Genomic DNA, 21,998 nt, shown 5'->3' on the forward strand with positions numbered 1-21,998 from the left:
TGATTTCCCTTTTTGTCTTCCCCTGTTTGCAGGCAGCAATTCTCAGTGCTTTCCCCTTTTAGATGCAGCCCAGTTTGTCTGTGTTCTATATTTCTTTGACTCTGTCCTTTGCTGCTGTTACCCATTTGCCTTAGCCTTCCTCTTAGTTTAGTTTCCTGTCTTTTCCTTGGAGGGGTAGGGAGAAGTTTGCATAGGTTATTTCGTTTTTCCCTGCTCCTGATCCTTACTTTCTAGAGGATCCATTCCATGTTTTCCATTTCACTTCTGCATCCATTTCCCATTTGATCATTAGGTGTGGTGTGCGGTGGTAGCTAGCTCCTGTGTGAATGCTTATGTTTTCCCCACTAATTTGTAATCCCTATTCCAACTTAGGTATTTAGTTTTCTGCAGCGGATCACGCTCTGCTGCCTTCCAGTCTCCGCCCTTGCCCTGCCGGGCTCTCCACATTGCAGCGGATCTCACTCTGCTGCCTTCCAGCCTCCGCCCTTGCCCTGCGGGCTCTCCACATAGCAGCGGATCACGCTCTGCTGCCTTCCAGTCTCCGCCCTTGCCCTGCCGGGCTCTCTACATTGCAGCGGATCTCGCTCTGCTGATTCCCAGCCTCAGCCCTTGTCCTCTGGGCTCCCTGCCCGGCAGCCTGCCTCATTCCGGCTGCCTTCAGCCCTTGTCCTCTGGACCTCCCTACTTCTCCCATTGCTGTTATAGCCTTTTCTGGGTCCCAGATTCATCAACAGGATTCGTGGGCTAGCTGACATTCAAGTGGTGTATCTCGTCCTCGTGAGTACAGTTCTTAAGTTCCCTTATGTAATACCATCAAGAGTGTTAGTACACAGATCCTGTCATTGCTGGCCCTCCACGTGGGTTTAGCGCTGTCAGTACCTGTAACAGCAATTGGGGGTAAGGTGCTTGCCGACTTTCCTCGCGGTCAGGTGCTTACCCCACATCCCTTTTCATATATTGGTTTTGATGTCACACTCTATTTGCACTCCTGGGTTCTAGCATACCTGAGTCGTTGTTCCTGGGTGCACATTTCCCTTGCCATATTTGCTGCCTTTGTACTCGCCTGACTAATCCTGACAGTATGACCAGCCAAAAATTCCCATTGAATATGGCAAGTTTAAGAAAGAAAGGCAGCAAGGCCTCTAACAAGTTTGTACAGAAAGCTTCCCCTACATTTACCTGTGGCAATCAAATCACTAGTCCTGACTCCAATGAACTCCTTGTCACGAATGGGCATTTACGTGCAAAGTATTTTTCCCATAGGATGGCACATCCTACATGGCCTGCTCCTAGTTCTATCTTTGGGTTTGATCCCGATTCTATGTCAGCACAAGCCTTAGCCGCAGAAAACAACACACTGTTAGACTTATTATACGAGAGTACCTCTGTTGTTGAACCCCATGATTCCAGTTGTGCTTCACCTCAGATAGAACAGTTTCATGATACCAACTTAAAGAATGGAGGGATTTCTTGCATAACTTCTGTTTTCTACCCTCAGTCTAACACATACTCTGTTGCACAGGTACAGACTGTAGTCCCTAATGCCAAGAGGTCTAAAGTCAATAGTTTGTTTAAGGGAAACACAGACCAAGTTGGAAAGACAAACTATAAATCACAGAACCTGCAAGCAGTAGAGGACAATGTACAATCGATGCATATTCAGATTGCTAGTGCAGGATCCAGTCCTGATGCCACTATGCTTCCCCCTGTGCCTACTGATAGTGATGTACAGTTAATGCAGGGCATGCTAAGAGCTAAACTTGAGGAGTTAAGACAAAAACTCATTTCTGCACAAGAGGAAAATAAAACCTTACACTCTTTACTGAATACACCTCAGACTTTATCTGTTGATGTGGAGGAAGTGAACACTGTTCAGCCCCTGAGTGTAGAGACTTTGGTAAACCATGATATTTGTCGATATGTTAGATCTATTGGGAGTGAAGGTCTTTCGTCTAGCACAGCGCTTAATCTAGGCACGGGTTCTAACAATTGTTCTGCTGTTTATCAGGGATTGCAGTTAGCCGAAGAGTTACAAGCCACTCCTTTACCAAAAATACCCTGTGTAGCAGTTTTTCATAATTCTGAGCTAGCACACATACAAGCCTCTGATTCCCAAACACAATCCACAATGGTGGCATACACAGATTCAGTCACTACCCTAGGCTTAGGCCCTGCTCTTGATACAGCTGCTGAGACTGAAGTAGAGGTTAAAGCTGATGTGGAAAACAACGTTACCTCTGGGTTCACTCTTCCTTCTGCCAATACTGATCAATACGAACAGTCAGAGACAGTACAGATTTCATGTTCTGATGAACTCATTCCACAGGATACAGAACCAAAAGACCAGCAGGCGATTCCTGAACTGTTGATTGTTAATCTGCCTCTTTCAGAAGCTAAGACAGAGGAATGGACAATTGACGAAATCCTGATTAACAGAGACTTTACTATGGTGATTCCACTGGTTGATTTTGACTTCCACAAAGAAAGAGACTCTGTGTCACCCACTAAAGAAAAGGACTGCAAGGGTACGGTTCAGTCCTTGGTTACTGGAGCCAAGGAGTCTAATGCCCTAAAGGTGCCCTCCATTCCTGAGCCACTAATGTGTCTATCAACTTCTGAGACTTCGGTGTGTCCTCCTACAACCATTGACTCTTCTATAATTCAATCCACAGCCCTGCCGTCATCTTTGGCACACCTGTCTTCAACCAATGAACCACAGCCATGTCTGCCATTTACTCAAGAGCCAGTCCCAAAGACCTGGACATGTTTGTATCCAGCAACCGAGATTGCTCCAGCTTGCATGCCTTCAGCCTCAAGGTTTCCCCTGACCTGCCTGTCTTCAGCTACAGTGACTCATCCTGCAGATCATCCTTCAGCTTTAGAGCCTCCGGTAGTCCATCAAAAGAGCATGTCTTCAGTCCCGGAGTATACTGAGTATTTGCCTTCAGTTCATGAGACACCTGTATCCTGCATAGCCTCGCTGCCAATATCAGAGGCATACCTGTCTACATCAAAAGATTCGGCTGTGTTTTCTTCTGCGCCAGCGATTCCTCCTGAATCCCTACCATTTACAGTCGATGAACGTCTAGCCTGCCTTTCTTTTGCTTCAGGAGGAGCACCAGAATGCCTGCCTTTTCCACAAGACGATTCTTCCAACTGCTTCATTTTAGCATCAGTGCCTCCTAAAGATGCAGCATCAGAGTTTGAGACTTTTGCCAGCTCCCGCTTCAGAGTCATCAAGCTGGACCAAGTGGTGAGTCAGAACCACTCACTTGGGTGTGCACAAGGGGTGGTGCAGACCGGCGTATTACCTACAGGACTTGTGCAACAGAATTCCGCCAAGAAGCACCAGTCGGGTGCTAGTAGCCAAAGGAAGGGAATGACTGCTGCAGTTCAAGATGCGTCTGTTATTGCTCCTTCTGCGAGTCTGCCTGAAATACCAAGTACTGCGTCTATCACTCCTATCAGGATGCCAAACATCCCTGCTGTGGTATCCCACGTGAAACAAGGTGGCTACACGACTGTCACCAGGAGTACCAGCCTCGTACAACCCATGGGACTTCCAGGCATCCAAGGCGTAGAATATGTGCAGTCAAACCTTAATCATTTTCAACCACAAGCCTTTTCCCAGATGGATGACAGAAAAAGATCTGAACCTCTACCTCAGCCGCCACCTTCTCTAATGGCTGAACATGAACATTTCCTGAAGCCAGCAACTTCCTCACCTCCCGCATGTCCGCTCTCGGCGGAAAGGCTAACAGAACTTCTACCATCGTCTAAGGCAAGTTGCACCAGCCTGCCTCCCTCCTCAAAGACTTACAAGGGTCCAATCCCAGTGACTGAGCTTCCTGGACCTTCCAACTCTGCTCCAGGTCCTGCAAGTTCTTCATGCCTTTCTTCGAACCATGAGTCTCTTCCTCACCAGAAGTCACCGTTTCCATCAGTATCACCTCCAAAGACAACACACTCCTATCATGGAAGCCCATCTGCCTTTGCCCACATGCCACCATTTCCATCAGTGCCACCTCCAAAGAAAAAGCACTCCCATCATGGAAAGAAGAAGTCTCGTACGGGTGGCGGGCACCCGAAGAGGGCCGTCGGAGGGGGTATACTGTCACGACTCGCTCCCTTCGCTCCCGTTCCCGCCACTTGGGGGCATGTTTTGGGGCTTATTCCTTGCTGGACATTTCCTCCGAACCTAATGCCACAGTGCTGTAATGAATTGGGAGCGCTAAATCCCTATTTTCCAAACTACTTCCCTTCCGGATCCATTCCAGGTTTTTGGCAGCCAGCATGCTTCTTTAACCAAATGACTGTGCTTCCCAGAATGCCTGGCCCACTGCTCCACCTCCACCCTTGCAGGACAAGGTTGGGTGGAGGATAGGCAACACCTGTGGCTGCAGGTGCAGCAGTCAGCACACCTGAGGCGTGTGCTCGTTAAACAGCTTTAAAAGCCTCAGTCTCACTTCAGTCCAGCGCTGGTCATCGTTTGCAGTGTTCCTGTTTTTGACTAGTCCCTGGTCCCTGGTTCCTTGCCTTTGTACCTACTTCCTTGTTCCTGTTTTCTTGTTTCCTCCGCCCTGAATTTCGGATTCATGCGCTAATTGATTTCTGCTCCCTTGATTTCCCTTTTTGTCTTCCCCTGTTGGCAGGCAGCAATTCTCAGTGCTTTCCCCTTTTAGATGCAGCCCAGTTTGTCTGTGTTCTATATTTCTTTGACTCTGTCCTTTGCTGCTGTTACCCATTTGCCTTAGCCTTCCTCTTAGTTTAGTTTCCTGTCTTTTCCTTGGAGGGGTAGGGAGAAGTTTGCATAGGTTATTTCGTTTTTCCCTGCTCCTGATCCTTACTTTCTAGAGGATCCATTCCATGTTTTCCATTTCACTTCTGCATCCATTTCCCATTTGATCATTAGGTGTGGTGTGCGGTGGTAGCTAGCTCCTGTGTGAATGCTTATGTTTTCCCCACTAATTTGTAATCCCTATTCCAACTTAGGTATTTAGTTTTCTGCAGCGGATCACGCTCTGCTGCCTTCCAGTCTCCGCCCTTGCCCTGCCGGGCTCTCCACATTGCAGAGGATCTCACTCTGCTGCCTTCCAGCCTCCGCCCTTGCCCTGCGGGCTCTCCACATAGCAGCGGATCACGCTCTGCTGCCTTCCAGTCTCCGCCCTTGCCCTGCCGGGCTCTCTACATTGCAGCGGATCTCGCTCTGCTGATTCCCAGCCTCAGCCCTTGTCCTCTGGGCTCCCTGCCCGGCAGCCTGCCTCATTCCCGCTGCCTTCAGCCCTTGTCCTCTGGACCTCCCTACTTCTCCCATTGCTGTTATAGCCTTTTCTGGGTCCCAGATTCATCAACAGGATTCGTGGGCTAGCTGACATTCAAGAGGTGTATCTCGTCCTCGTGAGTACAGTTCTTAAGTTCCCTTATGTAATACCATCAAGAGTGTTAGTACACAGATCCTGTCATTGCTGGCCCTCCACGTGGGTTTAGCGCTGTCAGTACCTGTAACAGCAATTGGGGGTAAGGTGCTTGCCGACTTTCCTCGCGGTCAGGTGCTTACCCCACATCCCTTTTCATATATTGGTTTTGATGTCACACTCTATTTGCACTCCTGGGTTCTAGCATACCTGAGTCGTTGTTCCTGGGTGCACATTTCCCTTGCCATATTTGCTGCCTTTGTACTCGCCTGACTAATCCTGACACCCCCGCCCCCAAAAAAAATGTAAAAAAAAAATAACAAAAAAATGTCGATCCTTTTGTTTTCGGTCCTTTTTTTTGTGTCGATCCTTTGACCATTCGATCCTTTGTAGTCGATCCTTTGACCTACAACCAGCTTGGTCCCATGATGGCTACAATCTGAGAAATGTTTAAGGGGTTCCTTCTGGCCGATGCATTAGAAATGAGAATGGTGTCCTGTAGGTTATTAGTTCCGAGTTGACTGGACTTGAGTTAGAACAAAGATTCCCATGAGCTCAAATTGGGGCGGAAGGGGAAATTGGGTTTGCTGTTGGCTATTAAGACCAAGTTGGATTAGTTTCAGGCTTCGGTGATCGGGAGATTACGTTTTTTTCAGCCCCAAAACGAGATCATAAATATGGCGAGAAGAGCAGACCAGGCCGACAGCTCTCTCAAATGCTACTTCCCAAGGGTGGTCCGTCTAGTGACATGACTATAAGGGACGTACAGGGGATTCTGGTATTGGACCAGGGGGCTATAGTAGAAACCTTCCTGGCTTATTATGAGAATCTTTATGCTAAGAGGGATTCCTTCTTGTGAACAAATTTACATAATTACTTGGGAGATATATTGCTACCAATGATTGATTGAGATGTACTGGACCTTTTAAATGCTCTGATGACAGCTAAGGATAACATATCGGAAATTGCGATGCTACCCTCCTCTAGAGCGCCAGGATCTGACGGGATCACTGCTACATTTTTCTAAGGTTTTGTTCAGAAGTAGCTCTGCATTTGTTCAAGATGTGGCAGGAGGCCATAGGGCCTGGATATCTCCTCCACATGGTGAGAGAGACTGTTATCTTGCTGGTCCTGAATCCGTGCAAGGATCCGAAAGACTGTGCCTCTTATAGAAACATTTCCCTGATTAATGTGGATACTAAGATGTTTTCAAAGATTTTGGCCGACCGGCTTCTTCCTTACACATCATCATTGACCCATCTGGTCCAATCTGACTTTATTCCTGGCAGGTCCACTGCGTTGAATCTCAGACAGATGTTCACTAGTTTGGCTCAAAAGTTGATCCTAGGTTCCATGCAGTGAGTGCTCTACTGGATGCTGAGAAGGCTTTGTATCGGTGGACTGGGACTACGTATTCCCAGTGCTGGGAAAGATGGGGTTTTCTGGTTATTTTTTAAGCTTTGTGAGACTTTTCTGTTCACAGCCCAGCATGAAGATTTATCTCTTTGGTACAGCTTCCTCCTCTTTCATGCTGGGCTGATGTACGCGACATGGATGTCCATTTTCGCCTTTACTTTTTGCTCTCACAATCAAACCTTTGGCGATTCGTCTATGCCTTCTACATCACGGATGTGGGCTTGCATTGTGTGGGGTGAAGGAACTGGTGTCTCTCTATATCAATGGCATTGTAGTGTCCATTAAAGACCCAGAGGCGAGCCTGGCACCTCTCCGAGGTGAGATAGAAAGGTTTTGGGTGGTTCTCAGGACTACAGATTAACTGGTCTAAAGCCATTCTATTCCCATTAAATGAAGGGACTGCTAGACCTAGTGAGATTGGGCTTTATATGTGGGAGCAAGGCTCTGTGAAATATTTAGGCATCGTCTTAATCAGAACGCATACCTCCCTTTTGTCTTACAATCATGCATATCTGGTGTCCCTTTGGAGAAATAATGAGAGATGGGTTACTCGTCCCATGTCGGTTAACAGTCGTATTGCATTGATTAAAATGGTGATAGTTCCAAAGCTACTCTATTTTTTTTACAGAACATCTCAGTCTGGCCAGAAACCAAGTTCTTTAGATAATTGTGGTCTCTCTTGATAGAATTGACTTGACACCCAGAACAACTGTGGATTAAGTGGGAAACCTTGATTCACCCCTATGATCACATTGGTCTGGGCGCTCCTGACATGGAATTCTACTTTTTGGCTGAACATGCACATTTTATATCGTACTGTATGCCAGGAGCCACGCTGCATCCTCGTGTTAAGATTGAAAGTATGTCAGTTCACCCCGATTCACTGCAGGCTGCTCTATTGAATATGGTAGACGCAGACAAAGGTAAGTTTGACTCAGTATCCTGTACTTTTATTTGCGCGGAGAAGGCTGTATAAGCGACTGGGCATACAATTTGCATACACCAGTGAATTGTCTGTTTGGGCTCTACAGATGTTAGGCCTGACCAGTGACAAAGCACTGGCCCGAAACTGGTCCATATTGTGTGTGCGATCTATGTATGATATGTATCCAGACATGGTATTTGTTCCTAGAGAAAGATTTGCAGCAAAAGTGAGTTAGGATGTTGGCTTGACGTTTCAGGACCTTAGGATGCATTTGACTTTCAGGGGGGCATGGTCCCTACAGTTATCTTTGGAGCCCACTAAAATGCCTGTTTTGCAGTATATTCTCAACTCTGCTGGATCAAGGAGAGTTGTCTCCATTATTTACAAAATGGTCCAGGACACTTCTTTGTTAGACGTCTTCCGGAGTAAACTGAAGTGGGAATGAGACCTAGATAGACCAATAGATGACCAGCTAAGGGTCACCCTATGCCGATACACTCAGAAGGTAGCTTTGAATACCAGATTCAAATCAATGCAATATAAGATTCTTCATCAGGCATATGTAAACCCGGCTCATCAAATGAAATGTCTTAAATGCCAAGCGGGCGAGTCAGATTTCATACATATGTTTTGTTCGGTTCCCCCTATTGTGGCACATTTTTGAGCTGGCGTTACTCACATGGTTTCTCGAATACTTACCAATGTTATAACCAAAGATCCTATGTGTTGCTTGTTTGGTAGGCCTAGCTCTCTGGAGATAATCGGAAATTGCTGTCAATGTTTATGATTATTGCTAAATGATGTATACTACTGTGTTGGATGAATACAGTTCCCCCTAATATGCAGCAGTGACTTGAAGGCCCTGACCTGGAGTTGTGAAATGGAGCAGAATGATGTCCTGTTGGTACAGCCCGGTCTTCATTCCCAGGATATCCGGGACCCATTTTGTAGCTTCCAGGCAATTCACGCTGCCGAGACTGACTGTGGTGTTAAATGATCATGCATGCTTGATTACCCTCCTGGGTGGAACACATTACCCGGATGTCCATCCCGAGGTCTAAGCGAGTGGAGGATAGTTGGTCCTCTGTGGGGCCGCCTGTTTGGCTGATAGTTAAGCTTATTTTTAATCTACATAATACCAAGATGATGTGATGTACTGTATTTTGTTTGCTGTCGACTGGGATACCTATTGATTAATCTGTTGCCTGTGTATTGTGATGTGCACCAAACTTTAAATAAAAGTTTTGAAAAAAAGAAAAACAATGAGATAACGTAATGAGCCACGCATCATCACATATTCCAATCCCATTAAGGTAGCTCAGTCAGATGAGGGCCTGCTTCTGAGATCTACGTCACTTGGGTCTACCAAAATCTAGCACCAGTCAGAATCGTGCATTATGTGCAGTCTGTTGTTGCCACAGGGATGGGGATAACATGTCACATGTTATAATTCCAGTCTCAATGCACAGTTTGTTAACGCTCCGGATGAAGAAATGTGTCCTAACCTATGTGTTCCAGCTTCTAATTGGAGTATGATACTTATGTTGACTAATGCACCTACTGAAGATATCTGTGTATAAGGGGCAAATCACATTTAAGTGCCATTAGGTTAGCTCAGCTGATAAAGTACCTGCTGAAGAAATGTGCATCTTCGGTGCAGGCCACAAGCCCCATGCATAATTAAATGGGTCAGTGGCTCATCACACCTACAGCGGAGGCTGCATACAGGATGTTGCGCTGTGTGCCTTGCGGTGGATATGTGGGGAAGTAGCAGGATATCCACTGAGATTAAAAGGAGACAGAGGGTCGAGTGTGGACCCAGCAGCCGGCATCTGAATGAGCTCTTCCTAGATATTAAAGTATTCTAAGGCCAGTCTAGCAGCTGACTGGCAGCTGTCCTCCAGGAAAGCCCCAAACAACCCGCCATTTGACCCCCACTAGCCCCAAAGAGTGGCTCATCTCTATTATTTGATTGATGGTTGAGGCAAGCAATCTTGCAAAGGGCAAGAAAAACGGACACAACATGCAGCTTGATAAAAGTAGAAAAAACTCCACGCGGATCACTCAGTGGAGGCAAACTTCACAGTCAGGGTCGAATGAGGATAATGGGGCAATCGCCTACATGAGTAATGCCTGATAAATAATTCTTTGGCACAGTATATCAGAAGAGAGGGGCCAGCTCAAAAGACCTCTAGCCAGACCCGTGTCCCTCATGCATGCACAGGGCTGTCAGACCCTGCAGCGTATCACTCCACAGGGTATCCCCCTTTTATGTGGCCAAAAAACGCTTCTGCTTCTTCTTACCTTTACTTTGTGTATATTTTCACATTGTCACGGTGCCCATGGATATGGTAAGGTTGGCTGTATGGTTGGGGATGGGGACAATGAGGAGTTAGTGGGAAGAATATGGGTTAGTAAAGAAGGGGGGTACAAGGGGCTTCCCCCTGTAATGACAAAGTGAATGTTAGAAGAAGTGAAAGACAGCAGAACTAAAGGTATGAAGAGGTAACAGTGACTAAGTGAATGTGTGGCAAAGTGAAGATGGATGGAGAGCACCCAAGCAAGGGATGCAAGTCATAACAGAAAGTCTTAAAAAAGCAATTGGCCAACAGACACAAATAAATGAATGCACTGGGGTACTGGGCTCAAACATCCTTGAAGGGGAAAAAAGTACAGTGTTCAGAAGTCATCACCACACAAATGGGTCAACCAATGATGTATGTCCTCCACTTCTACACATCTCTGTTCAATAACTGCCTACTGCTTGGAAGCGTCAAGTTGTCTGAAAGTTTGGTGTATTTGTCAAATTGTACCATCTAGAAATTCTGTACTGCACTCACTCCAAACTAGAAACACAAAACAGTGTCGACAGTTGAAATGTGCTGCTAATGTTCATACAGCACTTAAACACTATTATGCTACTAACCTCACTTATTGAGCACCATGTTTGTATTGCTATTGTTTTAACAGTGTTACAAATGTGTTAGTGTGATCTTATATGGCTAATGGACACATCCTTTGGGCCAACATTACCTGGACGTCAAAGGGAGAGATGGCCTTGACTCATTTCCTTCTCTATGTGTATCTAACTAACCCTCTAGAGGCAGACCCCCTGTAAACAAAAAGGAGGGTACTAGCCCATTCTTATATCACTGAAAGTGACAGAGAACTCCTGGCCAGCCCTGAACAGCATAAACACTGCTTTTGGTACAGACACTAATTTAATTAGGCAAGATCTGTTCAAGGAGAATCTCAATCGAGAAGGGAAAAGATCTGGAGACCGACGTCTGGCTCCTCATGGCAGCAGTGGAACACGCTAGTCCAAACACGGCCACTGGAAGAAGCACAGGGTTGCTGCCGAAGATGCAGGATTAGCCTGGGTCAGCTGCTCATGGCTGAGGCATGTCAAAGCATAACAGTGACAGTCTAACGTTATAGAGTGACGTGCATTTTCTCCAGGCAACTCAAAGGAGAGAACGGCTGTTCTAGGGATTGTGACAATATTGTGATCTCGGAAATCTGCGTTCTGATCCTGGGCCAGATTGCCACACAGTTAGGAGCACCTAAGAAGGCTATTGGATCACCTGCACCTCATGATGGGACGATGGTAAGGGAGTAATCCATATATGGAATCCAGTGTTTCAACGAATTTCAAATAATATACCAATGTTTCATCAGACAGACAGAAATAAGGAATAACACAAGAGGAACATGTCGATGTGAACTCTCCCACACTGGACAAGGTATTCACTAATAACGTGATTAGGATTTGGTTTGTTGTGAGAAAGGAAAAGAAGACACTGTGGTGCAATACTCATTTCTGAACTTCAACGGTGGCAGACATGGGGCCTCATTACGACCCAGGCGGTAAGGGGTTTACGGCAGCGTTAACAGCGCCGACCCTTACCGCCTGAGTACGAGGTCCCTTAGCGCCATGGCGCTTTTAACACCTGCTTTTAGCAGGTGTTAAAATCCATGGCGCTAAGGGACCATGGAGTTAATTACACCACCGTAATTTACGGTGGCGTAATTAACGCCTTCCCCACTCCCATTATGCCCTATGGGGCAAAAATGGGAATGGGGAAGGGTAAATGGGGATTGGGGACTTACCGCCCCGCCAAGGTCGGAATGGGGCGGTAAGTCCGCCAACCACCATGGCGTAAACATAGTTTACGCCATGGTGGTAAAGTCACGGCCCAGGCGGTAACTTACCGCCTGGGTCGTAATGAGGCCCATGGTCTGTGAATATAGGCACAAGGCAGGAAAGTGCCAGCTCACTACAGTGAATAGGCAAGGCAGGATGTCAGCGATAATTAGTCTTATTTTTTTGCTTTAAAAAAATGAAACACCTGTGCTGGAGAAATGTCAAATATTGTATCGTTGCCCTCTAAAAGGCAATCCTAACCATCAAAGGACCAATCACATATATTTGCATCCGTGGAGGACCGTTTTACACAGCCGCTGGCCAATTTAATACCAATATTTCTACTGACCCAACGTGTGCAAAATAGTATTTTTGCACCGCTCAATAAGTGCATATGCCACTTATGCCCAGGTCAGTCAGTATAAAAATCTTGGTATAAATCATGCACAATTGTCATAGTAGCATCCATGTGATCATCCGTGTCATGTACTGTAGATTCAATATCTATGCAGTGCCAATATCCATGAAAAAGAGCACGCTGGTGCAGATACTCCTAGTAGCGTCATTAAACAGTTCCAAGAAAGTCTACCCCCACTGCCTTTATTTCTGCACCTTGGTCTTCTCTGGTGTATGTGCGCTGGCATCAGGGCAAGCAGCCTAGTGACTGCAATGATTAACTAAGCGGCGGGTTGTAAATGGGCAGGACTCGAACAAAATTGAATGAAATATCTACGCACATTGAAAATAATTTGTTTCCATGGATACGTTTATCTAGCAGTAATATTATGATTAAATGAAAAAAATTGCAATAAAGAAGTCCTCACCTCAAATGTACCCCTAGATCCAGGCTTAGCATAAGCCAATTGTTTGTCATTGTGTACTAAATTGCCTTTGATTGATGCTGTGGTACTAAAAGGATTGCCTTATTGTTTATTGTCATAGCTTTTTGTTTGGAAAATGACATATGTATTTATTTCTATCAAATGTTAATACGTGCACTCAAGTGGGTCATCAAAGTGTGAAACATTGCAATTTCTGAAGCAGAAGGTGAATTGAAAAATATCCTCTTCTCCTCCTCAATAACAGGTAACAATTTAGATAATCTACATGTGTAGTATCCATTGTAACATACATATTTGCCCTGTTGCTCTGATTATACTTCAGATGCACATGTGTCTATAAATCGCCTTCTAGCTGTACTCTGATAAGGTTGGTTTGTGTTGCAGTTCTATCATCCTTGGCTTCGGAACTAAATCCCTCTGATTCACATGACCTTTGATTTAGAAGCCCTTGACAACAACAAAAGACAAGCATTGGCAATGCCAGCAGTTTGGGCTTTTGTGTATGCATGGGAAAGGCACTTGCTTTGCCCTGTCGTAGTGGTATTAACTGGCTATTGATGGCAGTAGGTGCAAAATCATGCGAGTACCTGGGCATCTAATAGTAGTGCCTGGCAAATGCCCAATGCTTACACACAAGTCAAAACTGTGAGCTTTGCCAATGTTCCCTTTCAACCAGACTTCAACAGGGACATGCATAGTGCCCACAAAGCAAGTGGCTGAAGGCAGACTTGGTTAAGACATTTTTTTATTACACCAGTACTGTGTTTACAACTCCAATTCAGTCATTGCCTCTTAGAAGACTGCTTTGAGAAAACACTTGCTGACCCTTGAGTGCAAAGTTTGATGGTAAGGTTTGTTTCAAGCAAATTCAAAGTTCCATGAGAAAGAGTTTTTGGGGGGAGGCAGGAACTGTGTGGGATTGGCCAGAGGAATTAGTATAACCATGGGCAGTGAATGAGTGGGCATATAGCCAAACAACCCAGACAAGCGCTGTGTCCCTCCTCATATGTCATTTATCTCTATCTGTACTCTAATGCAATCGTTTTGGGTTATAGGTGGCGCTTTAGCGCAAACTAAAAACAATGAGAATCAGGACGTATGCAAATCTGTTGTTGCTGAGTTACAGAGTAAAATTCGGACAGGCTTGTGTTGTGCGATCTTTCATTTTTCATTGACCTACGGCAATTTGCTTTTCACGATATAATGATATCCTAGTAGCAGCGTTTGCCTGAGGATATGAGATCATGAGGGCACATTGTAATGAGTTACATCATTACATTCCTCTCAACTCACAAGCTTTTGCTCGAGGCCATGGGGTCAGTTGATTTATCCACCAAGCCCCTTACCTGTGCATAGAATTTAACGGAGTCTCACCCACCAAAAATAAAATCTTCTCGTTTTATCCACCCCGTGACTCAAACAATTGAGTGATGTAATTATTTAAAACATTGATAGTCGATCCCAAAAAATAAGGCTAGAAAAGAAAATTGAGAAAACAAAATGCCATGAAAAAATAATATAAGATAATACAAAGTTGGCATAGATCTCCTCCCTCTCTCCTCCCTCATACCCTCGCCTTCTTACCTTTCTCTTCCAGCTCCGTTCCACTTAAGTCTCCTCCCCTCCTCTCTCATCCTCAGTCTATTCCTCTTCCTGTCTCCCACTTCCTTCCCCTTCTCCACCCCCTCCTTTCTCGTTTATCTTCATAGGCAAATTGTTCTACTTACTGTTTTAGTGGTTTGATTCATATTTTGTAATTTGCTTCTACTGTTTTCATCTTTATTGTATCCTTGTTGTTATAATGTAAAGTGCTTTGACGTAAAGCGCTATATAAACATAATAAACATAAACATAAACATAGATAAAGAAATCCAGGCAGAGCCGATAGAGCGAGATTAACAACAAAAGAGCAAATCTAGCTCCCAAAGCACATAATGCCAGAGTCGAGGAGGTTGAAATAAATGAAAGATCATCCTAACATTGAGAAAATGGACAATAAGAGCAAGAAAAAACAAATGTAAAAAGACTCAAAATCAGCATTGGAGAAAAAGTAGAGGAAAAAGTTACCAGTAGAGATGGCAGGAAAAAGAAAGGTTAATACAAATATTAAACGGGGGAAGGCCCAGGCAGCAGGGCAGTTTGGAGGATGGTACCTTTCTGAAGAGCAGCAAAGGCTCCCCTTTCAAACCGAATATGACTGCACTGTGGCCGAGTAACCATCATCGCAATTGCCAGACCTGTACAAACTGATGGTGAACCACGGGATCCCCCGGCTAACAGACTGAGACCCTAGCAATGGTTTGAGAAGTTCAACCAGGGCATTCCCCTTGTATGCCATGTGTGATGCAAGATGGCACCAGCCATGCAGATGTGGGTGCAATGGCAGTCCGATAACTGAGAAGTTGCTCGACAAATAAGTGCCTCTGCAGGAATTAGGGGATTGCCACTGATGAGATCTTTGTATAGAACTCTGTCTAGTGAGGCAACCTCTGGGGCAGACAGCACTGTGGCATACAGCTGGAGAAGAGGTGGCAGCCACAGAGGCAACCAGCTAAGACATGTTCAAGGAATCACAGGAGGTGTCGGGGAACTTGTGGATAGAGGCAAAGCTAGGATTGTTTAACAAGTGCGGCCAGAACCTAATGTAGTTGGACCCACTGCAGTGACATGAACATCTGTAAATGCCCATGCAGCGATGCAGAGTGGGCAGTTACAGATTTTGGGTGGGCCTTGCCCGCTCAGGCCCTACCCTGTCTATGCCTCCGCTTGTGGATGAAGCACAGTGGCACGTTGGGGTTGTTATCTCTTTCGCCAACAGCCAGGAGTGCAACAAGCTGGGATTTGGGGCAGATTCATTTCATGGCCACTTGGAGTAGGTAACCTAGAACTGGAGTGCAGGCCGGGGAACAAAGGTGCATGGAGTGAAATAAGATTTGCTGTGTGGAGCCAAAACCCAACAAAACACCCTGTTCTCCAGGGGCTCTGAACATTTAGTGGGTATGCATGCGAGAGTTGGCGTGGGGAGGTCCTGAATCGCCTAGAAAGTCCTTCCTTTCTGTGTATGCAAATGGTGGGGAATCTATTGGTTTCCAGGTAGTTCAAGGATATTGAGGAGCAGGTTGGGTAGGTCCTTGCTTGAGGGCTGCTGATCTGGCTGGAGGGAGGTCTATAAGGTGGAGGCTCGCTGAAAGGCTCAACACTAGGGCCGCTCCTCTTAACGAGGGCCCTAGAGACTCAGATCCTCCTCACTGTCACTCTGCAAAAAGCTTTTACCTCATCACACAATGGGTTCCCCCCCTTCAGATTGGGGAATCATCTCTAACCTCTCCACCCGGAATTTCTCCCACTCATGCGTTACACCACATCCCAAACTGGGTCATGTATCTACATCTGGGAAACACATTGTTTGTCTCCACGTTGCTGGGGCCCCGTTTTGGATGGTTTAGGACCAGCACTGCATACAAAGACGACCCAGAGGCTTTGCCTCCAGTTCATGAGGGGATCATGACGGCCCCTGGGCATAGAAGGAAGTCACTGGACTCACAGCCGGAATGCCAGATATGGCCACCATTACCAAGCATTGAAAGAGGCATAGCATACTACACTTCCCGCTCATCCAGGTCAGCAGACCGCAGCCACCTCCAATACTATAGTGGGGTTTTCCAAAATTATTGTTCTTATGCTAAGGAATTTCTATTTGTTAAATGTTAAATGTTAAAGGTATTTGTACCGCGCACCGTCACCAACGGAATTGGTCCCCAGGCGCTCTGTTGTAATGAAACCAAAGTACTAGGTGAACCAAACCAAGGGCAGGAATTCAAGTCATCAGATGGCAATGAGCAGTTAACTGGGAATCATTTTAAAGTCATAGTAAAAAGAGAGTGAACCCAACACTAGGCTTGTGTCATCAATGAGTATTAAGTCCTTGGTGATACACTATTATGCAGAGAGTTGCATGTTCTTCTCCATCATAGTTGGGGGTCCAAGGACAACTATGCATTTCATTGACCAGGATTGACCTTAAGCATTGCTCATCCCATCCCGTTTCCTTTCCCCAACTCACTGGGCAGGGGACCTGGTTTTGAGATGTACTGCATTTTGCTAGACAGAATAACTGCATTTCGGTATGTACGATCAGGGGAGTCAAGGGAACCATGTACTGTAGGAGATGTGCTGTCATGCAGGCATCATGCGTGCATTGATGCCCTGAACTTGAACCACCCTTGGAGGAAATGCTGAGCTTGGTTAGTAGGTTTTTTTGCGTAGCCCGAAGCCAAAGGTTATCTGCAGCTGATCCAGCCCCTTGCAATTTGGGATCCTCTGCGAATTTTTTGCAGATATTGGGCCTCATTACAGGGATGGCGGTGGACCAAGGTGCTATTAGCACCTTGGTCCATGCCGGTAAAATACCGGCACCGCCTTGGTGGAAAGGGGAATTACCGCCCTATTCCAAGGTTGGTGGGGCGGTAATTCCCCCTTCCCCCATTGCCCTTCCCCATTCCCATTTTTGCCCCATAGGGCATAATGGGAATGGGGAAGGCGCTAATTACGGTACCGCAAATTGCGGTACCGTAATTAGCTCCCTGGTCCCTTTGCGGGTTGGTTTTTAACGCCTGCAAAAAGCAGGCGTTAAATTCCCCAACCCGCAAAGGGACCTCGTAGTAAGGCGGTAAGGGTTTACCGGTACCGGTAAAATACCGGTACCGGTAAACCCTTGCCGCCTACCGTGTAATGAGGCCCATTGCCTTTATTATTGCTAATGCAGATTTTGCACTGCTTGACAAACTGCTAATTTCCTTTTGCATTTTGTTTTAATACTTTATGCAAGGTGAATTAGAGTCCCTTACAGTTCAATTGTGTTACTTGATATTTAGTATTTATACATGTTTACTGGATTTTGACAATGTTTCTGTATTTGAAATTGTTAGCCATTTTTACCAACTGCCACCATCAAGGAAAAACTCCAGGATATCCTTTGGGCAGGGTAGCCTGAAATGAGGCAGCCTAAACATTACTGTGCTGTTAGGTAAGGCACCCAGACAGACACGAACTAACCAGGTCTTGGTACTAACCTAACCGCTAGAATACCTTACTGGCCGACTGAAGAGCCTTAGCAAAGACCCTGGCTATGCTTGTAGTTACATAGTGTGTTGCTATTGCCCAGGGGTTTATTTCGGAGTCACTGCCACCTAAGATGTGAAAGGAAGACTCTGTAGTGACCTACCACATTTGAGCACTCAACGCATGCCAAGGTTGATTGCTATTCCGCCACCACCTAGCCCTTGCAGGATCCTGCAGTGCCCAGTAAGTACTTCCACCACCATGCATGGGGATAGGGAATTCAAACTGATTGCATCCTACCTGACTGATGCCTTTCCATTTGTGATGCACGAGGGCCTATCCACGCCATGGGTAGGCCACTGCACAGATCTGCTTGACAGCTGGCATTTGCCTGGTTGCAAGAAATGCCAAAGACAGTTTGAAGGTCTCAAAAGACTTGCTTTGAAGGGGATTCAGTAGCTTTGATCCACTCCACCTGAGCCCACATCTGCCGACTTCATGCACACCTTGAAAACCATGTTTGGCACCACCAAATCCATATCAAAGTTGATGATCATGTGTTAACCTGCGCCTGGTAAACACTGTCAGAATACCGCAGAAGGACTGAGCAAATATTTTAGGTGGCGTAGCACCTATTAACTTGGTATGGTTAAAAGTAGGTTCTGCATGGAGCTAGATCTGTGCCACTGATGCTACTAAAATTGAGCCTCACGGATTGACCCATGAGTTCTCCATCCTTTCAGGACTGTATGAGGGAATTATGTACTCTGGAGTATTCTATGTAGCACAGAGTCTACACGCATGCATCCCAGGGAACTGGTGACCACATGTACAGCTTGTGAGCTAGACATCAGGCTGAGGAGTTTTGGAGAAACCAGACTCAGTCGGAATAGTTTAGAGATTGGCAAATACAGAAACAGCTTATTGCATTGCAAGAAAATAAAAATAGACATCATGATCCCGAACCTCATCTCTGCTTCTTGAGATACTGATATTACAGGCCAACAAGCTGTGACAAAATAAAAATACAAAGTCTACATGAAGAATACAATAAGGGCCTCCTTGGTCTGACCCAGGCCTTCTTTGATGTCCACAATAATCCAACACCAATGTAGGTGCACTCGTCACATCCATCACATGATCCTGGACCATCAAGAAAGTCCAGTCTAGTAGCAGCTACCAGTGTTCAGCCATCCAATTTCCACGCATGTTAGTTCTTAAAAAGAGGTCCGAAGAGCCTTAACATACCTCCGACTAAAAGCAGCTTTTTAATAAATGATAAACACATTTATTGTCTCTATTATTTAAAAGTCCAAGATGAGGGCAGAAAGAACAATCAATAGCAAAGGGAAGCACAAAACATAAATATGACTAAAATACATTTCTAAGATATGACCACATGCGTTGCACAATGAATCATCAAACCCATGTAGCTTCGGAAGACACCATTTGCCATTCCAAGTACACAGGAGCACAGAAGGGTTTCTGTACCAGCATGGCAAGAGCACTCACACTAGCTACTCTGGTGAGCCCAAGAGCCCAAAGAGTGCATTTTCTGACCGAGCCAGGACTGCCCCAGCCCTGGTAATTCAGTCATTGGTGTAGCCAGGAATGGCTCACTCACTACCTGTGTCCAAATTTGCTGGATTTTAGTTAGATTGGAAGTGGTGCACCTGGAATCTCATCAATACGGAGCCCTCATAGAGTTTGGCTCAGTAGAGGTCATTGACCTAGATGACTAGTGATGTAGGCACCAGGGTGGGGATCCCTTCTAGGCAGATGTATTGTATTGTAAACTCTTGTGATGGATGACAGCTGGGATATCAAGAATTGTAAGCTTCAGATGACCAACATTACTAACAGAACCATCCATCAGTCAGGATGTACCACATTACCTTTCAGTTTCATTTGACTAAATCGATGACACCAGCAAGTGTAACCAATCAGCCCACCATAGGTTTTGACCTACAACATGACAATTCTGGGGAGCCACCACTCTTTGAGAAGGGCATGGACTATTTGAGATAGACCTCGAGCAGCTGGGTGAGCAAGTGTCCCCACAAGACAATGGGCCTCATTACGAGTATGGAGGTAGCCATGCTGCTTTTAGCGTCATGGCTACCCCCATACCGTGTACTGGGTAAAGGGTCCGGGTTCCTGGAAGGGGCAAATAATGGGTCATTCCGACCTTGCAGGGTCCAGTAATTCCGATTCCAGGAACCCAGACCAGGTACATCCCCATTCCCATTTGAGCCACCATAGGGCTCAATGGGAATGGGGAGGATGCTAACAATGGGCCCGTTAATGACGGGCCATTGTTAGCATCCTGGTCTGCTAGCGGGTCCGGCTAAGGATGCCTGGTTTTACCAGACGTCCTTAGCGGGACCTGCGAGCAGACCTCGTAATGAGGCGGTAGAGGGTTAACGGCGCCGGCAGCTCTAAGGGCACCGTTAACCCTCTACCGCCTGGGTCGTAATGAGGCCCAATGTTTTTTCTATCAGTTCTTTGGAAGGTTGACTCATGGAGAAGGCAAAGATGTCTAAAATTAACAGGACGGCATACTAAAAGCAGAGCATGTCCAGGAGTCACTGGGCCCTTATGCTTCACCCATCGTCATATGGCTTCCATGATTCATTTGATGAGAAATGGACTGACCAATGCTAGCAAGCCTTTATGTAGCAGAATAAGACACTACATTGGCCCACTGCTGATCCACCTCTTGCACATGGAAGTTAGCCTGGAGGGATTGCTAGCACTGTTTTACCAGGAGACCAACAGTGAGACAAAGCCCACCACCTTTTCTAGCTGAAGTTTTCATGCTGCTATGAGGAACCTCTTCACATGTTGGAGTTTCTGGCCCTGACGTGGGCCATAATGGATAGGTTCTGTGATTACCTGCACAGTTCCAATCCCCTGACTGACCTGTTGAAATCTTGATGTCACAGTACATTGGTGGCTCACTGCTCTTCGAGCACATGGTTTATACTACTTTACAGAACTGGGTGTGCTTTAGGCTCTAGGAATGGAACCTGCCAGTGCTAAGCTCCAAATGTTTTGTGATTACGATTTTTTGGGGGGGCAAGATCACAGGAGCGGTTTTGGGGTTAGCCTAAGCCCCAGTTTGGTAAGTAGAAAAAGAGAGGTTTGTTGCTCCCGGCTATCTTGCTTGTAGTTTATGAAATAAATATTTTTGACACTTTGGTTTATACAAATTAATTTGTTTATTGTTGGTGTTTTTCTCTATGATCTTTCCATAAGTACATGTGTTTATGAAAAACACTATTTCGAGCTTGACGAGCAAGTTTAGGTCAGCCGACACGTGTTTCGACCTTACGGTCGTTCTCAAGGCTGAACAATATTCAATAAGTGACAAAGTAGTGACATATTACATTATGTTCAGCAGTGGTGTTATGGTGATGTGCAAACATAGTGACAGGTAGTGACATGATATCAAAAAACATTGATGTGTCGGTATAAAGAAAGTTTAAAAATTGGAAGAAGAGGAGGGAGGAAGAGAAGAAAGAGGTAAGTAGCTGGTTGAAATTGTGCTAATGGTAAAATAGATTGAGGTAAATGCCTCTTACCCAATTAGGTTTGCTGTGTGCCCTCAGTGGGGTTCTGTAATATAAACTGTCCTTTGCGGCAGTCCTGGCTCCTGTTGGGCCCTGGGGGAGATAGAAATTGGGGAGGAGGGTTGGTGGGAACTTGCAATATGAACCCCCCAGGGGTACGTTAATAGTCCCACTTGCCTAGTTTAGGGATTGTTGGCTGTGCTCATTGCACATGAGCACTGTGGAAAACATCAAGGGCTTTTCTTGAATAGCCTTTGTGTGTTCCCACCCATTGTGCGTGTTGGTGGTGAAAATAGCGGTGTCATCTAAGTACATAACTGTCAATTGATTGTCCCCAGGCAGTATTGGCTGGGGTTGTTAAAATAGATGGTCCTGGATGTACATCAGGGGCTCTTTTGAGAAGTGCTCCTGTGTGTACCCAGCCATATAGAGCATTGGATTACATATCCTAGTCATTCGAGGGTGAGATAATGAAAATCATTTGAATTTGCGCTGATTACTAAGCACTGTCATGGGTTGCCGAAGGATCGCTATCCCTGGGATGGGCTGGAAGGCTTACCTGTTGCTCTGTCTGGCGTCCCAGGCGGTGCTCTGCTGCTTCTGCACACTGCGCCGGGTGCCGCC

This window comes from Ambystoma mexicanum, chromosome 4p (genome assembly GCF_040938575.1).
Source record: "Ambystoma mexicanum isolate Mex_15411 chromosome 4p, UKY_AmexF1_1, whole genome shotgun sequence".
Classification (NCBI taxonomy): domain Eukaryota; kingdom Metazoa; phylum Chordata; class Amphibia; order Caudata; family Ambystomatidae; genus Ambystoma; species Ambystoma mexicanum.